This window comes from Asterias rubens, chromosome 12 (genome assembly GCF_902459465.1).
Source record: "Asterias rubens chromosome 12, eAstRub1.3, whole genome shotgun sequence".
Classification (NCBI taxonomy): domain Eukaryota; kingdom Metazoa; phylum Echinodermata; class Asteroidea; order Forcipulatida; family Asteriidae; genus Asterias; species Asterias rubens.
In genome coordinates, this window is record NC_047073.1 from 15,565,805 (window position 1) to 15,576,995 (window position 11,191).

The window sequence follows — 11,191 nt, forward strand, 5'->3', positions numbered from 1 at the left end:
AGTTGCCTGCCATCCGCAAGATCTTCTAAAATGTGTTTAATGCAAACCAATAAGCTGAACTGATTCCCGGTAGTTGCATCACCCGCGAAATCAAAAGTAACAAATAAAGCAATTAAAGCCAAACTGATTTCCGGCAGTTGCATAAATCCGCGAAATCAAAAGTAATAAACAAAGCAATTAAAGCCAAACTGATTTCCGCGAAATCAATAACAGTAAATCAACCAATAGCAAAACTGACCTCCGGCCGTAGCTAAATCCGCGAGGTCGCCAAAACTACTACTGCATACAGGTTTCCGGACGAGGCTGTACCGCGAAACCAAAAGCGTTAAAATAAAAGGTTTGCAAAGGAACTTGAAATTAAAGCAAATATAGCACAGTTAAATAAACAGCACATATTCCCCGGTTGTTGGCAAATTAAGACAAAGCGACTAAAATATGTTTCATCCCGTCAACGCAGAATACCATAGTTATAATAATCATAATACATTTAACAAAGACCCCAAAGTAGCAAATTATAACAGCTGAATGAATATACCTGAGGACTATTGAGGTGTAAACAATGAAATACCGCCTGCGGGACCAACCTGAGAAGAGCGAAAAACTTCAAAAAACCCAAAGGGAAAAAGAAGGAAATTCTCTTACTGGCTCCTGAGATTTATGGCAGCCGAGTGTAAAAACTCCAGGATGGTCCTCATAAAATCAAATAAGCAACTTACAACGAAACGATAGCAATTTAGCCATTACTAAAATTGTAGCTCAAAACGAATTTTAGAAACCGATACCAAATTTTTTAAGAAGGCGGTAGAATGGGGATGGCGGTGGGAATTCGAAAATTGATGACTGAAAAATTGTCAACTCAACTCAAAGGCTGCTCAGACAAAAGTGATCAAGCCAGCACAGACCGGCTATCAAGGAATGCAAGGCACCGTCCAAGGGGGTCAATTGGCCGAAAGGCGAGGCAATAAACCAAATGCCCGGTCCAGACTGGTGACAGATTGAGCACACAGGTCCCGCGACAAGCCCGCCTGACTGTCTAGCGGTAATAAAATATTTGAAGCACAAAGTTTTGGCCTCAAATTGATTATTACCACATACGACACAGAAACACTTTGGTTTGATCAACAGAGTGGCCTGAGCAGCCTTTTATTTGTTTATGCTGCAATGAGCTAAGCCATAACAAAATGCTTGTATTTTATAGAACTAAACCAGATCTCCGGCAGTTGCCTGCCATCCGCAAGATCTTCTAAAATGTGTTTAATGCAAACCAATAAGCTGAACTGATTCCCGGTAGTTGCATCACCCGCGAAATCAAAAGTAACAAATAAAGCAATTAAAGCCAAACTGATTTCCGGCAGTTGCATAAATCCGCGAAATCAAAAGTAATAAACAAAGCAATTAAAGCCAAACTGATTTCCGCGAAATCAATAACAGTAAATCAACCAATAGCAAAACTGACCTCCGGCCGTAGCTAAATCCGCGAGGTCGCCAAAACTACTACTGCATACAGGTTTCCGGACGAGGCTGTACCGCGAAACCAAAAGCGTTAAAATAAAAGGTTTGCAAAGGAACTTGCACATATTCCCCGGTTGTTGGCAAATTAAGACAAAGCGACTAAAATATGTTTCATCCCGTCAACGCAGAATACCATAGTTATAATAATCATAATACATTTAACAAAGACCCCAAAGTAGCAAATTATAACAGCTGAATGAATATACCTGAGGACTATTGAGGTGTAAACAATGAAATACCGCCACACGGTCATCGAGATGACCGCCGCCAAAATAGCCTCAAGATTAATTCAGTTGGGTATAACTTTTATGGAAATAAAGTGCGAAGTGCATCATTAAAATTAGAAATCAAGAAATGACAAGCTGTGTCAGAAAGGTGGATGCCGTCGTGGATAAATAAGTCACGATTCGACCACACTATTTGAGGATGGTTAATCAAACCACCGGGCGAGGACCTAAACAGACCACCCACATTACGATTGATGGCCCGTCTCGCCCTCTCAACCTTGTTCATGTTATCAATATTTCTATTAAACACGTGAAAGGGGTTCTTAAGAGTGACGCATTAAAACATTCACTCATTTGTAACTGTGAAATTCGAGTTGAAAGTTTGTCATACCACGAGATGTCTATTAGGTCGATATTGTTTTAGCGTTACATATCGTGTTGCTACATGAAATGACATAAGTACACAAATGACATGTATCTTATTCTAAGGGGAGCGACTGAATTGAATGCCTCCATAGACACATTCGGGTAGCATCCGGGTATGTTCAGTGCACACTTAAACAACAAACCACTATATACAGAACAATGTCGACGAACGCATAGTACAGTCTAAAATAAGTAGGCATGCCAGTGTCAACTGGTATATGACAATATCATGAACCTCCTTTCCAATAATTTATTTTACTTGTTTTGTTTAGTAACTAATAAGTAATTAATTAGTTTTATAGTTTGTATGGGAACATCATGTGTTGTCAGCAAGTCGTAAATGTTTCCAACACCCTCCCTTCCAATAATTTCTTTTATTTGTTTTGTTTAGTTGCCGAACTAGACCAGCTTCGGTTTCACTAGTAAAAGTAACACACGAATAATATGTTATGAGGAAGACTTTTTTGACACTTGGTGCTCGAGCTTTACTTGGTTGGCTTTGTTATGAACCTCTTGGTTCTCTTCTGTGTTTTTTCTTTTTCATTTCAGCTTTTTAAAATTCTTCTTCCGGAAAAGTGTCTGCAACTCAAGATTGAAACTGGCTTGAACTTTAAAACACATCAGGCACACAACCTTTTGAAGATTTGTTTTTTGTAATACAGAGCTAAACAAAATCCGTGCGTCATTCAAAAGCTCGCACAAATCTAAATAAATTCTAACACTGAACGTGACCCTATTTGACATTTAAATCATGACAGGGTATCAACTGCAAAATAAACCTATTCATTGGTATGCCTTCAGGGTGTTTGCACACCATTCATTGTGTTGAAAACGAAAGTAGGTTTTGTTGGTACCATGGGGTGTGAGTTCGGTATGGCGTAACGACCCACACCGATATATTTAAAACCAATATAATGTAGTTGTTTAACACCATGTTTAACACTATGTATTTGTTTAACACCATGCTGCTTAATCCGCATCCACAGTACTTAAGCAGCGTGCATTATCAGAGTCCAGCTTTCTCCAGAAGACGTACAGAGCATACTGATCGAAACGTCGCATTGAAACCAACGGTTCTTTTCAGAACCACCCCAACTCGTTTACAGATAGTCATTACATGGCGTTACCGCAAACATTTCCATATCGTATTTCCACCATGCAAATTGAGTTTCAAATCCTACGTAGTTGTTTAAGCCTAGTTGGAAAATGATACTGCAAGATAGCAATGGGTTTGTAAAACAGAAAAGTAGTCGGTTTGGTTTTAAAAATCAATGTAATTGTCTAATTGTTTTTACACTCAGACTACGTCTTCTTTAATATTGCAGCAATTCCTTGATAATGTACATTAGTTAATTAGTTTTGCTGATTGGGCGTTGTGAAGTTTGGTGTAGAAGACGACAACCGACGAAAATAACCTTTCAAAAAAGTATGAGTCCAATCGCAGTATATTAAAGAGACCTCTATCAATACAACTGTTTAAGGGTACTGGACCTAAATCGAAGGTATTTTGAGGTGAATCTCGTACATCAAGGTATGAACTCATGTCAAAAGAGTAATCAAAGCCAAAAGTGTAAAAAACAACAATTGTATAGTTTGGGAGGCTATCCTTACTCACCGCTAAGAAACTGATGCGGAGGAAGCGGCTACGAATGAACAAACTGCAAGGCTAGGAATGGGCACCTTTGAAAATGGAGATAGAAAGAGTGTATGTTTTCTCCAGAGAAAGGAAAACAGGACAGCCCCGAGACAACCCTTGTGACATAGGAAACAAGCACAATCTATTATACATGTATTGCCTGTAAATAGGCCAGTAGTGAAAGGCAAGCGCTTTATGCACCCATGTACATATGCGATGTAAATATGCGTCTTCTTTTGTGTTCTATTCTCGTAATCAAAACAAGCTAACAACCGAACTCTCGTACAACGAGATCTCTCGTGAAATCAAGACATCATAATTGTTTTAATATCTACTCTATGGTCTTATAATGATGTTGGTAGTTAGGAAAATAGTCACACCATTTCCTGTTAACAAGGTTGTGATGTGGTGGTCATGGGACATGTTTTTTCCCATAGAGTTATATATAAGAACTAGAGGGCGCACTGGCCTATATACGCGCTCCGGCATGCGCACAGGCGGCCATTTTCTAAGTTGACAAAACTGGCATCTCACAGCGTGTGTTTGTGCGGCCATTTTGTAAGTTGAACAAACAGCATCGCTGGAGCGTTCAATAAAAAAAAACCTCAAACGTGTATTTCATATTCACCGCGCGTGCAGAATGACGCGCTTGTCATCTTGCGGTCCCGTGGCGTTTGTGCACTAAGCACAGAATCTCCGACTGACAGATTTCCCTGGGACACCGGCAAGGACCTGCGATGGTCTGGCATCTTGACCTATACTAGGGTATGTAAATATTCCCAGTCGTGTCAAACCAGTGATACAAACTGATGAAGCTTATTGGCTTGGTTCATACTTTACTTGTGTATACGTATTGTGCTGTTCTCAAAGAACATAATACGATTTTAAAATGGGGTGGTGTATTTGTTTATTGTTCACAAATAATTGGTTTTGCTATTTAGAATGTTTCTTGAATGCGTTGTAAATAAAATCTTCTTAAAAGGATTAAAAGTTTAAAGAAGTAACACAATAAATGGTTAAGTACTCAGATCAATGTGAGCGTGGTTTGTGGCGCCCTTTCTGGCAATGAATTGTGTATGATTAAGTTGTGTAGACAGACCAAATGCTGAGTTCAGTGAGTGAGCAACGAATAAGTTGTCGTTCTCAAAGTATAAACAAATCAGTGTGTCTCATATTGAACGGAATTTGAGTTTTGTTTTTTAGCTGTTTTGTAGCGAAGCGCAGCAAAACAGCTCTTGTTTTTGTTAAAGTTTTTTGTATTATTGTTGGTTTTTTTATTTTTTTTATTTGTCTGATTCAGTAATCGCAATTTTTTGCATAGTTCCCAAAGAGCAATTGCAATGAAACTTTCAGGGATTGAAGGTTATGGTGCAATAAAAATCTTTTTGCATAATTCCCAAAGAGCAATTGCAATGAAACTTTCAGCAATAATAATCCTAAAGCAAGGATGTCATGATGACGTCATCACTGGTCACGTGACGTCATCTTAAAGATGTTTTATGTAAGTGTTTAAAAATTTATATCAAATCAGCGAAAAGAGACCGTAAGTTCCTGTTTGCGGGATTGGGTAGGGATAAATTAGGTCTTTATTTTATTTTGTGTGCGTGACCTCACATGACCTCTACTTCCGGTCGTAATGGGCCAAAAACGGAAGTGCCCTGTAACTCAAAAGTGGTAAAAGTTATGAAGTTGCTTTCCAGAACGTAAGTGTCTAGCAAGGGTGGGCAGTTCAACAAAAAAATTGATGACGTCACAAATTGCAACAGCGCCCTCTAGCGGCAGGTTGAAAACTCTTCAAAATGGACTTTTTGAAGATGTCTGTGGTGAAGTTTTTTGTAATCACTTTAAATTTTACACACATGTTTACGGTCAGGCAGCCATCACATGTGTGAAGTGTAAGATTTACGACGTCATCGGGGGTCACGTGACTTGGCCTCAAAGGTACACTTTTTGAACTAATATAACTCCCTAAGTAATTATGCGATCATGTTGAAACTTTGTAGGTTGTTGGATATTGACAAGTTCTAATGAAATGTGAAATGACGTCATGATGACGTCATCACATGATTTTTTATGATTTTTTCAATTTTTGCACCTTTAACACATAAATTGCTATCTGAATATGGTATAATCCAAATTTTTTTTTGTATTTATGCCACATTGGGCAAATTGCTTTGAATACCCAACAAATTTAAAACTCAGTTGAGAAATTTGAAATTTTTGTTGACGAAACAGCTCTGCATTTTTGCACAAATGCAATTTAGCTCTAGTTTCTGTCTGCTTTTGGCTACAGGTAGAGCAAACAAGGACCCGTTGGCAGTACATTACAATAACTTAGTTGTATAGGCCATACATACACAACACGTTTTCCGTTTTCTTTTCCTGTGCGTGTTTTGCTTTAATAACTTAGATGGGATAGGCCATACGTACAACACGTTTTCCGTTTTCTTTTCCTGTGCGTGTTTTGCTTTCTATATCGGGGGTCGACAATGCTAGGGGCGAGCTTGCCAGGGGCGCCTTTGTTGAAGGTACATTTTTCGGGGCGGTCTTGTTTCCTAGGTTGAGAGTTGTTAATAGATGTAGATTTGGGCACGTAACCTATAGGCAACCAAATTAATAACAAGTCCTGCTTTTTCTTTTTGCTTTTTAATCAGCCTTGGAGAAGCGTGTAGTCTATATTGCGGCAATACTGTTCAAGTTGGAGGCAGCAAATCGGCTGGAGTATACGACGCAGGCCTGCACTGAGAAAGCATCCATATGGAACCAAGATTTTCTCAAAGGAACAGGGCTCGAACCATGTACTGTCAAAGATCTTCATTTTGTTAGGATTCGAGTACTTTAAAAAAAAAAAAAAAAAAATTGTGACATTGTTCTACTCATTTCTCAAAAACTACAGCACCTCAGTAAGTAATATTTTAAGGGAGGCTTTCTACGTTCATTATCTTCAAACTGTGGAAGTGTAATGTAAATTTGTGGACATTGTGTTTTGTGTTAGAAAAGAGTACATAGACCCTTTAAACCACGTTATGACAGGTGTGAACAGATCAGGTCAGTAAAATCTAACGTGGATGTCACTTTAAAAGCCACTCTATAAAGTCTTGATCTGTACACACTTCGACAAATTAACCCAGACGCTTGTATATTTTCTCTCCTTCCAAAAGACGAAGATAAGGAAACAGTCACCTTCAGAAAACGAAAATAACATGAAAATTAGGCGGGAACAACAATAAAGAAGGTCCAACAATTTGTACAAGCTGTGTGCACAAAAATATTAATTTCATTTTTTGAAACAGTTCAAATAAATGTACATTTTTTTAGCAAAATATAGGACAATAACATGTTTTAAATACATTTGTTCCTCAGAGAGGTTAAAGGCACTGGACACTATTGGTAGTTACTCAAACTAATTGTTAGCAGAAAACTAACTTGGTAACAAGCAATTTCGTATTAAATTTTGATGGCGAAGAACCATTCAATGATCAATGTATCATATGAAAGTTGATAACTTTTCTACCCCTACCAAATAGCAATGTACCACATTGAGAGGGACTATCTCGCCTGTCCTGCAGTTGTGCATGGAACTATAAATTAATGATGAACCCACCACTCGGTGACCTACACCCTGGGCACCCTCGCATCTACATCCTGGAAGGGCATGGCCATGCCTGGGATGTATGTTATCATGTGGTGGGTTCATCAGTTAATATTTCCATGCACAGCCGCAGGACAGATGAGATAGCCCCTTTAATTTGTGACCTTAAATTTTGACCAAACTATGGCAATGCATCTTTAAAAACAAATTTATTAGTGTATTACTTGCACATATTTTTCAACAAAGATAATATATTCCACCTTTAATCTTGAAGTCTAAATATGTATAATTTTAACAAATTATATTTTACATATAAATAATTTACAATAAATAAATTTGGATAATATGAATAAACAATTTAAAACGAATACAACCGTGTTTGTATCCTGATTTGATTTGGTTTGTGAATGTGCATGCATGATCAATTACTGTAGGGCCGTTTTAGACATCATAGAAACAAATTGAAATCCACAAATATTTGATTTATTGTGTTGTAGCTGCAGCTGAATATCAAAATCAAACCTGCATCAACCCATAAGAGTAATAACCAGTTTTTATGGAGTGCTTTTCACACCCATAGGGCGTCTCAAAGCACTTCCAACATTATTCCCCCTGGTCATCACTGTGCATTAATTCAGTTCTCAAACCATCTCAGCTCCATGAGAAGTATACAGCATGTGAAACAATAACAAATAATTGTATGTGCTACTCGGCTAAATCAATCACAAGAACCATCTCTGCCATCACAGGTATCGATTTACTCTGGGTGGAGAGAAGCAATTAAAGTTAAGTGTCTTGCTCAGGGAAACAAGTGTCACGACAAGGATTCGAACCCACACTGCTGAACAGAAGCACCAGAGCTAGTCTATTTAAACCTTGTTTCCTCTTTACCCACATAATTCTATTTAACAAGTGATGTGATGTAGAGTAGCTGTATGTTTGTGCTCGAAGTTTGAGATCTGATGTGTGTTGTGTAAACAATTCAAAACAGTTGATTATTACTGTAGCTTTCCTCAATTTAATTTATTTCTTGAAAGCTTTTGGAAGATATCTTCTTGCTGTGTGTCTGTTAGGCCATGTGATCAATGGATTCAAGCAAGACGACATCTTCTTGCTGTGTGTCTGTTAGGCCATGTGATCAATGGATTCAAGCAAGACGACATGTTTTTTATCCACAAACTACATATTTTAGAAGCACTCGATCTCATCGTAAGCCTCCTTCTCCCGACTAGGCCATCCGTCGACTTGTCTTGACCCCAAGTCGAGTTGGCCGATGGTTGAATAAATCATCCGTCGAGTTGTCTGAACCGTTGAGTTGTCTGAACCATTGAGTTGTCCGAACGGACGAGTTGTCCGGCGGACGAGTTGTCTGGTCTCCGTTCTCCTGGTCACAAGGCGGACATGGGTTCGAGTTATTACAAAGTATCTTTAACAGGCTGACTAAATAATGGTGGTGATGAGCTTTCCTGTCTAGTTTCTCCTTAGAGGGCTCTTGTGTTGTTGTTCCTGGTATTACTCCATTGCTGTATATAACAAATTAAAGAAGGAAACAAAATAAAAGGTTGTGATAACCTCTGTAATAAAGCCTCAAAGTAGTATACAGAAAAAAAAGTCTTATTCCATACATACATATAAATTAATTATTACAATGGAAGTGTAGGAATAATAACCTAAGGAATTTAGACCCTTTGTTCATTGTTTCCACCAGGTGTAGAACCAACCGATAACTAAACTAGCCTAATTCCTTCCTTAATTAATTACCTGAACAAAATTTTGAACATGTAAAAACTAAACGTTAAATAAAGTAGGCCCCTTCCATTCTGACTTTTAAAACGATCAGTTCATTGGCAAGTGACGGTAACCCTTCTTTATACTTTGCGAGCAAAATGTGGATACATGAAAATGTGTGATACTCGTGTTGTGGGACTGTGTGTGAAAATGAAAGAAAAAATGCACTATTCTCTATATAATTCTCTAAACCATTTTTGGGAGGTAGATGGAACAGGAAGAAAATGTGTGATGTCTCAAATTTATTATTATGAGAAAACTGGCAGTTCTATGTGACATTGTTTCCAATATGAATAATCCAACCATCGAGGAAAACGCTAACTAACAACATAGACTAGAGTCTGTACTTGCAATAACACGGAAATAATGAATGATTTACCAGACACAAAGTGGTCACACCATGCATGCATGCATCCCCCATGCATATCCGGTCATCATCATGATCATGTGAAGGTTGCCAATCTATTCTATGCCTGTTGCGCTGGCGGACGTGTTTCGGCATCTATCCACGTTTTATTTTGATCCTGAAACTTGTCAACTTCAGGGAAGCGAAAGAACTTTAACCCTTCTTTTGATCCGAACCAATTTTTGCAGCAACAGCGGCTAAAAACCATGATTATTCGACTGTAAAGTTCGTATCTGTATACATTTACACACAAGTAAACAAACTTTTGTCACGTGACTCGTGACAAAAGAAAGGTCTATAAAAAAAAACCTCAAACGTGTATTTCATATTCAACGCGCGTGCAGAATGACGCGCTTGTCATCTTGCGGTCCCGTGGCGTTTGTGCACAAAGCATCACTCGTGCGCTCTCTAGTTCTTGTATATAACTGTATGGGTTTTTCCATTCAGCACTGGTGGTTTTTGGGGTATGTCGTGTTGTGTTTATTATTGCTCCAATTGTATACCGAGAATTGGCAGTGAACTGATACACTCATGACATGGACCTTATTCTATTAAGGGGAGCGACTGAATTGTATTACCCATTATACACATCTAGGTTGCACCAATGCACATTAACTAAACAACAACCCACTTTCAGAACAAGTTGCATAGAGAGGGATCACTAATTATGAAGCTGCCAAGGGCAACAATTTACCAAATTTATAAAAATTTGTATTTTTAAGAAAACAGTTCACTACCAATCTTTCTTTCTTACTAGCGGAGATCGTTGACAAAGATCATGCATTTCATCGCATAGGTAGATACCTACTGATAATTTTTAAGCCAACTTATTTTGGAAAAGTATATGTATTGGTGAAATCATTTACAAAACGTTGCCAACTCAGCCTGTAGTTGCAATGGGAATGGCTTTTATTTAAAACAAAAACTATTGGCACAAATTCATGTGACTGACATCATATTACAATGCTGTTGCACTGAGACAACAATGTACTTAAATAAGAAGCATTGACTAGAGCGAAATTTGAAATTGTGAGTTGTGACCCCCCAAATCAATGTGCCAACATATACAGAGGTTGCAGGTTCAAATCCCGCCCGAATCAATTTCTTTGTTCAGCTCAACATTATTTAAAGTTAATCTAGTGCAATAGTGCATAGGGCGCTGTAAACCTGCTGCAAATTTAGCTCTAAATTACCGGCGCTATAGACGATGTGACCTATGTTTACATTCAAACCGCCCTCTGTTGCAAAAAAAAGGGCAAAAAGACACGTAGTCATGGTAAGATTGCATACAATTTCTAGCTGGCTGCCAAAAAAAACAAAGGTTTTGCCCGGCGGTACGCGCGCGAATCATGTTATGGTTTTCGTGTGACGTCAGAGGTCACATCATCTATAAAAGACGTCATTATTAGAATGATTATTATTAATAGTAAGTTGTGGTACACTATTGCCTTTTTGAATGAGGAACTTGGTGACAACAATTGCCTATCATTTGCATAATTTTGCATCATTGTGTACTTCGTATGTACTGCATAAACCGCAGTTTGTTTTTTTGTGGTGAGCTATATGGCCAGGTTAGAGATTAAATCATCGATTCATGCGGAACA

At 38.2% G+C, this 11,191-nt stretch overlaps 1 long non-coding RNA gene across 1 annotated transcript in view; it reads right to left on the minus strand.

Moving 5' to 3' along the window:
* LOC117297487 overlaps nucleotides 1-4,024 on the minus strand; it is a 31,541-nt gene extending 27,517 nt beyond the window's left edge. Inside the window, exon 1 of the long non-coding RNA XR_004519891.1 lies at nucleotides 3,781-4,024. This is a non-coding gene — a long non-coding RNA (uncharacterized LOC117297487). The remainder of the gene's footprint in view (nucleotides 1-3,780) is intronic.
* Between the last annotated feature and the right edge of the window lie 7,167 nt (nucleotides 4,025-11,191).